The sequence below is a fragment of the Phaenicophaeus curvirostris genome, chromosome 6, assembly GCF_032191515.1.
Source record: "Phaenicophaeus curvirostris isolate KB17595 chromosome 6, BPBGC_Pcur_1.0, whole genome shotgun sequence".
Lineage (NCBI taxonomy): Eukaryota > Metazoa > Chordata > Aves > Cuculiformes > Cuculidae > Phaenicophaeus > Phaenicophaeus curvirostris.
In genome coordinates, this window is record NC_091397.1 from 7,666,139 (window position 1) to 7,676,057 (window position 9,919).

Genomic DNA, 9,919 nt, shown 5'->3' on the forward strand with positions numbered 1-9,919 from the left:
CTGCTGGATAATCTTGAAACTATTGCCTCACTCTGTAACTCTGAGTGCCTGAATTACATTAGAATCTCATATTTCATCTGTAAAGCTGTAAATCAGGTACACTTTTCAAACAGCAAGAAACATTCTTCCTTCCTGCTTTTTTCATGCCAATTCCATACCTTTCCTGAGGGAGCTAGAATGCCTGGCCAAGTGGAAAAGTAATGGTGGGTCTGCAATAAATAGATAAGATGAAAAACTTGCTCTTGTTGTAAAGGGTGTAGCCGCCTGATTGCATCTGCTTATTTTGTCAGTGTGCGATATCCACTTTCTTGCTGTCAGGCTTTGAGATTATTAGTACTGAATCTTCACCTTGTTGCTGGCATTTACAGATAGCCTTTCTTACTTTCAACCCCTTGATATGATAGTCCTAGTTACTGTAATGATAGCTGACGTCATGCAACCCCCCTCCAAACAACAAAACCATCTGAGGAAAGGCACAGTGCCCACACAAGTACCACAGAATTACTTCTTCCTTGGCTGCTCTAAAGAGCTGCCACAAACCTTAACATTTCTCAGTGTGGGATTATAGGGAAGAGGAAATCCGGTACACAAGGACTTGCAGAACAGTAGAGTGGCCATGCATGCCTGCCTCAGTGGGGGGTCTGCTTGTAGTGTGAGTAAATATATTTGATTTAGCTTTCATCTGCTTTGCTTGGGCAACAAGCAGGGTGAAGAGATCAATGGAAGAGCCACCCACTTGGTTAATCACCCGTAGCCCACTCCACGCTGCTGTGTTGTCTCTGCTATCCATAGCTGAGATATACAGATTAGGAGCAGTTTGCATATGTTTACAGGTGCTGCAATTGTTTTTCTTTTTTCCAGTTGCCGCAGAGACCAGTTGCTTTGTGCTGTATGTGAGGGCGTTATGTGAAACCAGGTGTCCAGAGACTTGCAAGTCTTTGTCAAAACAATACCCCTTACTCAGCAATTTTACTGCTAAATGGGTGAATATTTGCAGTGAGGTAAGTCCAACTAGAGATTTGGAGGATTCTTGGCCAGGTTTAATGTGCAAATGCCCAATAAAGGTATATTTGCTTGAGTTAGAAGTCAGGTCCAGCTCTAGTTTTTGTGAATCTTTCTGTGGGAAGGTTGTGGAGAAAGAAATAGCCCACTCTCCTGTTGGCAGAAAGAATAGACCAGAATTTTGGTGTTATTGAAGAGAATTACCCCCTGGCCTCCTCCAAGGACTGTGTGCCAGCCTCAGAGCTCTTCTGGTGTGTGACTTGCTGCTACCTGGAATATTCACAAAGATTTTCCTTAAGAACCTTTTTTAAAAGCAGTTCTGCTCCTTGAGGAAGTTAAACATGGGCTTGGAAAGGTATCTGGTATAAACAGCAGGGGTTTAGGAGATGAAGAATTGCTTGTTGCTTTTAATGGTGCTTCAGCCCAGCTAGTGCCCTACTCCTGTAGCAAGGCTTGGTCAGACCCCTTTTTTGTGCCTCTGGGTCGATCCTGTCACATGCAGTTTGGATCTCCATGATTTTGGACAGCTGTATTCAGCTATGATAAATGTTTTCTTAAAGGCCGATTAGATCAAAATGGTGTTTGTATTGTATGTGACAGTGCTTGTGGTGACACAGAGAACCAAAGACTTCATCTCCACAAAGAGGCTTCTTGGTATTTCTGGTTTGGCTGATTAGCAAATGCATTTAGTAACTGGAAAAATATCTTGCTGCTTTGTTGATGTGTTGACTCACTTGATGTATTTTAAAAGAAAACAAACAACAAACTGATTTGCTTGTCCAGACGAGTCTAGCTGACATATCTGCAGAGGTAGGCTGGGCTGGAGGATGTCAAGATCATCTCTCATCAGATTATTCTGATCCCTTGTTTGCTTCATGGTCTGTATGAAGATATCAGTTCTGTATTACCATCAATTCCTCTGGGCCTCAGATGAGGTTTCATATGGCATTGTTGTGACAAACAGATCTAGGCATTATGAACAGCATGTTATGGGAAACTTACCAAACCATGAAACTTGAGCATGTTTTATATTGATAAGAACTATGTTGCATAAAAAGTTACTTGAATGGCATTTTAATGACTCAGACAGTAATAGGGGAAAATAATCCATTCAGTGCACAGAAGACTGTTTGCACTTTTCAAGCTAGAGTAATTCAGAGTTACTTCAACCTGCAGGCAATTTTCTTTAAGGATGGAAACCATTGGACGGTAGGGTCTGCACATACATATGTGTGCAGTTGCTTTCGAATGATGTGCTTCTCTTTGCGGGTGTGGTTCTGTATAGCATGGAGCTGGGTTATTGTTTGCATCCTTGAGTACCCCTGGAGGAACTTCAATCTTTCTCTGTTTTGGTCTGCCTAAGCAGCTTGAATTGCCATTTTTTTGGAACTGGCTGTGATGCAACTGCTTCCAAGCAGACAGATTTGTATGGCCATACACGCTCAGCAAGAACAAATCCATCACTATGTTACCACCTTCTGTGCTGTTCTGATGGCTTTCAGTAGCCATTTTGGGCAACTTAAGCAAAGAGTCCTTTAGGTATCTGAGAACTTGCCTCTGCTATGGTAATTTGCTGTTGTCTCATAATATCTGTGTTGATGCTGCAATCTGAGGGCAATACTGGCCTTTCTCTGTAAGCCTTTTGGCTATTTTCTTTACACAACTTCTGAAATAATTACATCTTATAGGCCTCTACCCTTTACTCAAGCCTGGTTGAAGTTGCTCAGAGAGTTCAAGTTGGAGGAAGATAAGAAACTGTCATATAATAGAAGCTTTCTTCCTAAGAATACCAACGTGAAAACCTAAAGATGGAATCATAAAGTAAATAATTCAATTAATATAAAATTTTGAAAAATACATCTGACTTTATGCTATTGTCATGTTCAATATGGGTCGCCTTTTTTCCTTTTGTTAAATTTACAATTCACAAGTGAGTACCCTTGGTATTATTTAGGAAGATGCAGTAGTTTATCCTTAGGTACTAGCTAGACCTTCTGTTGTTCTCCAGATGTCTTCAGAAGTGCTGGGGTAAAATCCCTTGATGTAAAAAGATAGCTTCTGGTGTATTATTTTTAAAATTAAAAGTGTAATGTTTGGCAAATTCCATGGTGCAACATCACAAAGTACACAAAATTGACTATATGGCACACAATTTTGTGTTCTGTTCTAAAATTCGCACCTCAAATCCTGTGTTCAGTTCTGGGCCCCTCACCACAAGAAGGATGTTGAGGCTTTGGAGCAAGTCCAGAGAAGAGCAATGAAGCTGGTGAAGGGGCTGGAGAACAAGTCCTATGAGGAGCGCCTGAGGGAACTGGGGTTGTTTAGCCTTGAGAAGAGAAGGCTGAGGGGAGACCTCGTTGCTCTCTATAACTACCTGAAAGGAGGTTGTAGAGAGGAGGGAGCTGGCCTCTTCTCCCAAGAGACAGGGGACAGGACAAGGGGAATGGCCTGAATCTCCACCAGGGGAGGTTCAGGCTTGACATCAGAAAAATTTTTTTCACAGAAAGGGTTATTGGACACTGGAACAGGCTGCCCGGAGAGGTGGTTGAGTCACCATCCCTGGAGGTATTTAAAAGACGGGTGGATGAGCTGCTCAGGACCATGGTTTAGTGGTTGGTAGGAATGGTTGGACTTGATGATCCTGCAGGTCTTTTCCAACCTGGTGATTCTGTGATTCTGTAAAAACCATGTAATACAGTTACGTCTGTGTGTATATATATATATACAGACACATATGTACATATATATGCAGAATATGGTTAATAATAACCAGATTTCAAGATAGACAGGTATGTTAACATAGGTGAAAGTGAGCATGACAGTTTACTGCAAGTCTGCTGCTTTCATTAATTATGAATGTTCCATACGATAACATTTCTCTTAGAGTAAAAGAACTATCAAAATAAAGGGGTATTATTTACATAGGTGCCAGAGCTCCCGCAGTGGATATTCTCAGCTAAAAGTGTGTCCCAAGTCACGCTGGACTGGTTTCATATTTCAGACTGTTATTTGCAAAGTGCAAAAGGGTAATTTTTCAGCTGGAGTAAGATGAAGTTGTTCGAATTTGATTTTAAAGGCAAAGAATCACAGTGGTTTAAAATAAGCTTTGCCTAGCTTCTGCCTCTAAGATACTTCCTAAGGCATTCAGCTACCATGGTGATGAATGTGGTATAAATAGAAAATAGATTAGATAGAATCCAAAATGTTTCTGAGTAGATCTAAATTAACAGTGGCCATTCAGGAAAGAGAGGCAGGAAGCTGCTGTGCAAAATTTAAGAAAATACACTTCAGTAGTAAATTCAGAGTGGTTCATAGGAAGAGGAAGGTAAGAAGCAGTTGGTAATATCATGGTTGGTAATACAATATTAACAGAAGTATTGGATTCCGATTCTGTTCAAGCCTAGCACAGAAAAAGCAGACAGAGGAGATGTTTTAGAAACTTGAGAAGCACAATAAGATTTTTACCTGGGAGATAAAAACATCTTTTAAACAGATAGGTGCTAGAAATGGCAGTGTTCCTCCATGTATCTATGAAGCAAATGAAGGATCCCCCAACCATGGGATACACAACTAGGAAAGATGCAGAAAAAAGTAACCTGTTCCACAAAAGATGCACAACTCAGTCCCCACTCAACCAAACACTCTAACATGCATCTTGTAACATAAGACTCAAATATAATTTAAAGGCAGCAAGTACTTTTTAGTCTGTTTGCATAAGCGGCCCATAGTTTTCTGCCATAATATATTAAGGATGACTGTTTGGTAAGAATTCAGTGGGACTATTCAAGTGTTTTAAATTGCAGGTGGACCGAAGCACCCTGCCAAAGAATTGTCTTAGAAATAGCCACATACAGGTCTATGTAGCTATAAAGAATACTTAAGAGGTTAATGTGTGTTCTACAGGTATCTTTGTGTGAATAGTTTGCACTGTGTTCCTGCTTTTCTTTGGCTCTGTTTTGTGTGCAGCCAGACAGTCTTAGCTTCTCCAGCAATTTACTTTCCAGTGATTGAGTTATACTCTGTGATTGCTAGTGTGTGAACACCATTACTTGGTGACCTTTCCTAGTGATTGTATGATGACAAGTGCGTAACAGCTGCCCTTAACCTAGCCTCGTGTTTGAGATGATCAAGGGATTAAAGACCTGTCTTTTGTGCAGCTACTTTTTGAGCTTCTGAATTGAGTCTTTTTTATGTTGTCATCGTTTCTGCTAGTTAGAAAACAAGTTGAGACTTCAATCATGTCTTTGTGACCAAGAAGCAAGCACTGGTTTTGGCTGGTCAGATGAACAAAATTGGAGAGTGTAGTTTACCTAACTCAGAAGTAATTCACTCAATATGACCTGATAACAGTTCTCCACTACTTACCAAAATCAGAGTTTAAATGAAGAGTGCTGACCAGCCACTTATCTAAAGATTGCAATTTCGGATTTGAAAGTAATTTTAAAAAAAAGCAACAAACCACAGCTAAAATTATTTTGGATGGAGCATGACAGCTGAGCAGAACAGAAACGTCAAGGGATGGGTGAGAGTGCTCCCTCACCCTTGTGTTATTCAATTTAAGATTCTGATGACCTCTCTGTGAGGAGGCAGAAGTGCAGGAGAATACTCCCAGGGACTCTACGAAGGTGTCCACTAAATAAGGAGTGATGCAAGAATATACCCTTACTACGGTCCCTTTAACTAGAATTCACCACGAATATGTGTCCTGCAGGTAAATTGTTTGGGCAATGTGAACCTAAGTGCCAGCAGTACAGTCCCTCAACAGATCTTAGGTCTTATCAGTAGCACTATGATAGCCTAGTGATGTTTCAGATCAGCTCAGCAATAAAGAAAAGCTGACTGAAGCTGATCTCAAGCAGGGGAGAGGTTATGTAAACAAAGAAAACCTTCTTTGTAGTCTCATTTCTTTGAGGGTATGTAAAGGCAATCGGGTAACTTGCTAATTAATTTGGTGATGTCCCTGGACTCTGAGCTGTCACTAAGCTTGTGCATGCATTTTGTTTACGAACCCTGACTCCTCCTGGCAGGTTACATATGTAACCAAAGCTGGGTTTCCATTACCCCTTCTCTGAAATAGCAACATGATATATCTGGGTATGACACTATCAGCTTTTAAGATGCGTGATCTAGAACACAATGTGCAGTTCATGCTAGTAACACAAACGTAGCGTAAATGCATCAAAAAGTACCTTCTTCTTGCATACTGGCTTCTTGATAGCTAAGTGCAGGCTCACTTTCTCAAAGTTATCTAAGAGTTTCTTAGGGGTTGCTCTGTTCTGGTTGAATAAATCCTCACAGGAGTAAATAGTTATCAAAACTTCAACACCCTCTTCTTCTTTAGATTACCTTCTTTATTGTAAACACACAGTTGCATCAACACTTTAAGATAAAACCCCTAAAATAAAAGCAAAAACCCAATCCTCTCCTGCCTACACAGTTCTCCCTTTGAGATTGAAATGAAAGAATAGTAGCTATTAGCCACATCACACATTTCTGAAAGGCATTTGGATGCTGTGGTGAAAAGGGATGTAGACAAACCAACATAAAATAGCACAGCTTCAGTAACTTCAGTGTAACTCATGGCAAGCTCTACAGAAAGTCAAACTGAGACCTCCCACACTTCTTGGGTATCCATTTCCCTTTCCATACAGCTTAAACTCAGCTAACTGTTGTGGCCTATGTGGTGCTGAGAATAGGATATAAGTTCTTCGGGCTTGAAGTGAAAGTAACAATAGCTATGACCTAAGGGAAAGGCCATGATATTCTCCAAATGCTGCATGATGTTATTGGAAGTATCTGTCTTTCGATAAGCCATGTAGATCAGGTGTCTCCTACTTCCTCTTCTAACCAAGGAACCAGTCATCACTACCATCATTTAAATAATCATTAGATACTTGATTTCTAATGTACCACCAGGATGAATGAATGTTTTCACATTCCTCATTGCTGTAAGACCATCAGCTGATATATGCTATCACAGTTTCATGGCACAATTTTTGTTCCAAGTTCTCCATGAAATTGTCTGTTTGTTACTTAGACTACGGACAGATGTCCTCTTCTGGATGCAGCTGGAAAAGCTTAAGATGTTACTGTGCTTTACTCCTCCCCACACTTCTGCTAACAAAGCAACTTATCTGAGTACTCCCTAACCCACTTCAGGCACAATCCACTGAGCTCCTATTTAAACTGTTTGAACTATCTCAGCTGATTATGCTTGAAGTGGGTTAGGGAGCACTCACGCAAACAGCTGGGAGAGCTGGGGTTAGTCATCGATGCCCAAGGGACCCTGGTAAACAGCTTGAGAAGAGAAGGGCAGGGCACAAATGTTTCAAGCCTCTGCAGCTGTTTGCAAATTGAATGCTTACATGAAGCCAGTAAGCTGCATGTGAGCTATGGCAATACCTCTGTTTCCAGATAAGGTGTTCTTCTCAGCCACAACAGCTAGCAGCTTCTCGAGGAGATACGAAAAAAGAAGGAAAGTTGAGAATTACAAGTTTACAGTGAAGTGCCCATATAGCATATGAGCAGATATTGTCTGAGCCCACCATAGCATATTGTGTAACAGCATGGGAGAGGGGAGATTTTGGCCAGGAAAGTCAAAGCATATTCTTCCTTTTATCTGTTGGATGCTAAAGCAGTGCCTTTCACATGCCGTTTGGATTTGACTGGCCTGAAGAGGGGGGCAGATGATTTCTATCAAGCTTCAATCCCCAGTCCTGGAGCCTGCTTATTAGTCTGAGTGTTAGCTGTTTCAATCCACCGACTAGGGAGCCCTTCCAACAAACAAATTGGGCTGCTTTCCACCACACTCTATATCTTCCAAAATCTCCAAGGGGAATGGAGTGAACAAATATGTTGAGCAAGTGTGCTCAGTTTGTGGTAAATAGCTGAACAACCCTCCCAGGGCACATGCACAGTCTACAGCCATCACATCAACATCAGATCTGAGGACCAAAGGGTACATCCCATCAATTTTCTTACACAAGCCCGCAGTCTGCATAAGGTTCTGGTGTAACGATGCGGAGTTGGGAGAGGGTGATAGAAAATTACACCCTCATGGGAAACACACTTGTTCTCTTGGTTCATGCTTGGGCCCAGGCATCTGCAGGGTCTATTTTTGGCATTACCACGCACTCACAGTATGACCAGGGCTGAGTCATATATGAGACATCATTAGCCTGCATGTAAATTAGGTGTCAACAACTTTGCAGGTGATGTTTGTTGCAGACTATTTGTTTTTCAAGTGCTTTAAGTGTACTAATATGTTCTGTTCTGGGTCTGTTTATGGACAACCTGGAGGATTTGAGGGCTGTAGTGTGGCCACCTGCACTCAGAGCAGCCCAGATTTGTGTTTTTTACACCTGACTGATTCAATGTTGGTGTTTTTTCCTGGGGCAAACCCCACTTTCACTGAAACGTGAACTGTGAGGCCAGTCTTGCCCTGAAGGGCAGCAGCATCTGCAGTGTTGGCCATGAGGAGGTGAACACTTTCTTCATACACAAGTGCTGTATTATTTGTGGGCATACATGGCTTGAGAGAAGCCTTTAAGCTGATGAAATCCATCTAGGCCAGTGAGTTCTTGCTGGGACCAACCCTGGCTAACAGGTCTGAAACACCAGCCTAGATAGAATCATAGAATTATTAAGGTTTGAAAAGAGCTTTAAGATCATCCACTCTGACCATCAGCCCAGCATCGCCATGCCTACTAAACCAAGTGCCATGTCTACAGACTTTATGAACACCTTCAGGGATGGTGACTCCACCACTTCCCTGGGCAGCCTGTCCCAATGCTTCACCACTCTTTCAGTAAAGAAAACTTTCCTAATATCCAATCTAAACCTCCCCTGGCACAACTTGAGGCTATTTCATAGAATCATACAATCATAGAATAACCAGGTTAGAAGAGACTCACTGGATCATTGAGTCCAACCATTCCTATCAAACACTAAATCATATCCCTCATCCTATCACCTGTAACTTGGGAGAAGAGACCAACACTCACCTTGCCACAACCTCCTTTCAGGTATTTTTAGAGAGTGATAAGATCTCCTCTCAGCCTTCTCTTCTCCAGACTGAACAATCCCAGTTCCCTCAGCTGCTCCTCATAAGACTTGTGCTTCAGACCCTTCACCAGCTTTGAGGCACGCTCTAGCAGTGACTGTCGTGCTCTACTCTGCACTGGTGTGGCCCCACCTTGAGTACTGTGTGCAGTTTTGGGCACCACAGTATAAAAATGATATAAAGCTACTGGAGAGGGTCCAGAGGAGGCCACAAAATTGGTGAAGGGTTTAGAGAGGAAGCTATACGAGGAACGGCTAAAGTCATTTGGTCTGTTCAGCTTGTAGAAGAGGAGACTTAGGGAAGACCTCATGACTATCACAAGAGGAGGAAGAAGAGCAGGTGCTGATTTCTTTTCTCTGGCAACCAATGATAGGTCCTGAGGGAACCACAGGAAGATGTGCTAGGAGAGGTTTAGGTTAGATATTATGTAAAGGTTATTCACCCAGAGAATGGTGGAGCACTGGAAAAGGCTCCCCAGGGAAGCAGTTACAGCACTAAGCCTTACAGTACTCAAGAAGCATTTGGACAATGCCTTCAAGACACATGGTGTGAATGTTGGGGTTGTCCTGTGCAGGGACAGGAGTTAAACTCGATGATCCTTATGGGTCCTTTCCAACTCAGGACATTCTGTGATTCACCTGGATTACTGTTTCCAGTTCTGGAATCCCAAACATAAGAAGAATATGGAACTGCTGGAATGGGTCCAGAGGAGGGCTACAAAGATAATCAGAGGGCTAAAGCTCCTCTGCTATGAGAACAGACTGAGATAGTTGGCATTGTTCAGCCTGGAGAAGAGAAATCTCTAGGGAGACCATATAGCAGCCTTCCAGTACCTGAAGGGGCCCTACAGGAAAG

General features: G+C 42.1%; 1 long non-coding RNA gene across 1 annotated transcript; it reads left to right on the forward strand.

Moving 5' to 3' along the window:
• The first annotated feature begins 501 nt into the window (after nt 1-501).
• LOC138722364 (uncharacterized) lies at nt 502-2,822 on the forward strand. Its single transcript, XR_011337689.1, has 3 exons — nt 502-652; nt 862-1,001; nt 2,691-2,822. It is a non-coding gene; the product is annotated as an uncharacterized lncRNA (long non-coding RNA).
• Nucleotides 2,823-9,919: the final 7,097 nt, after the last annotated feature.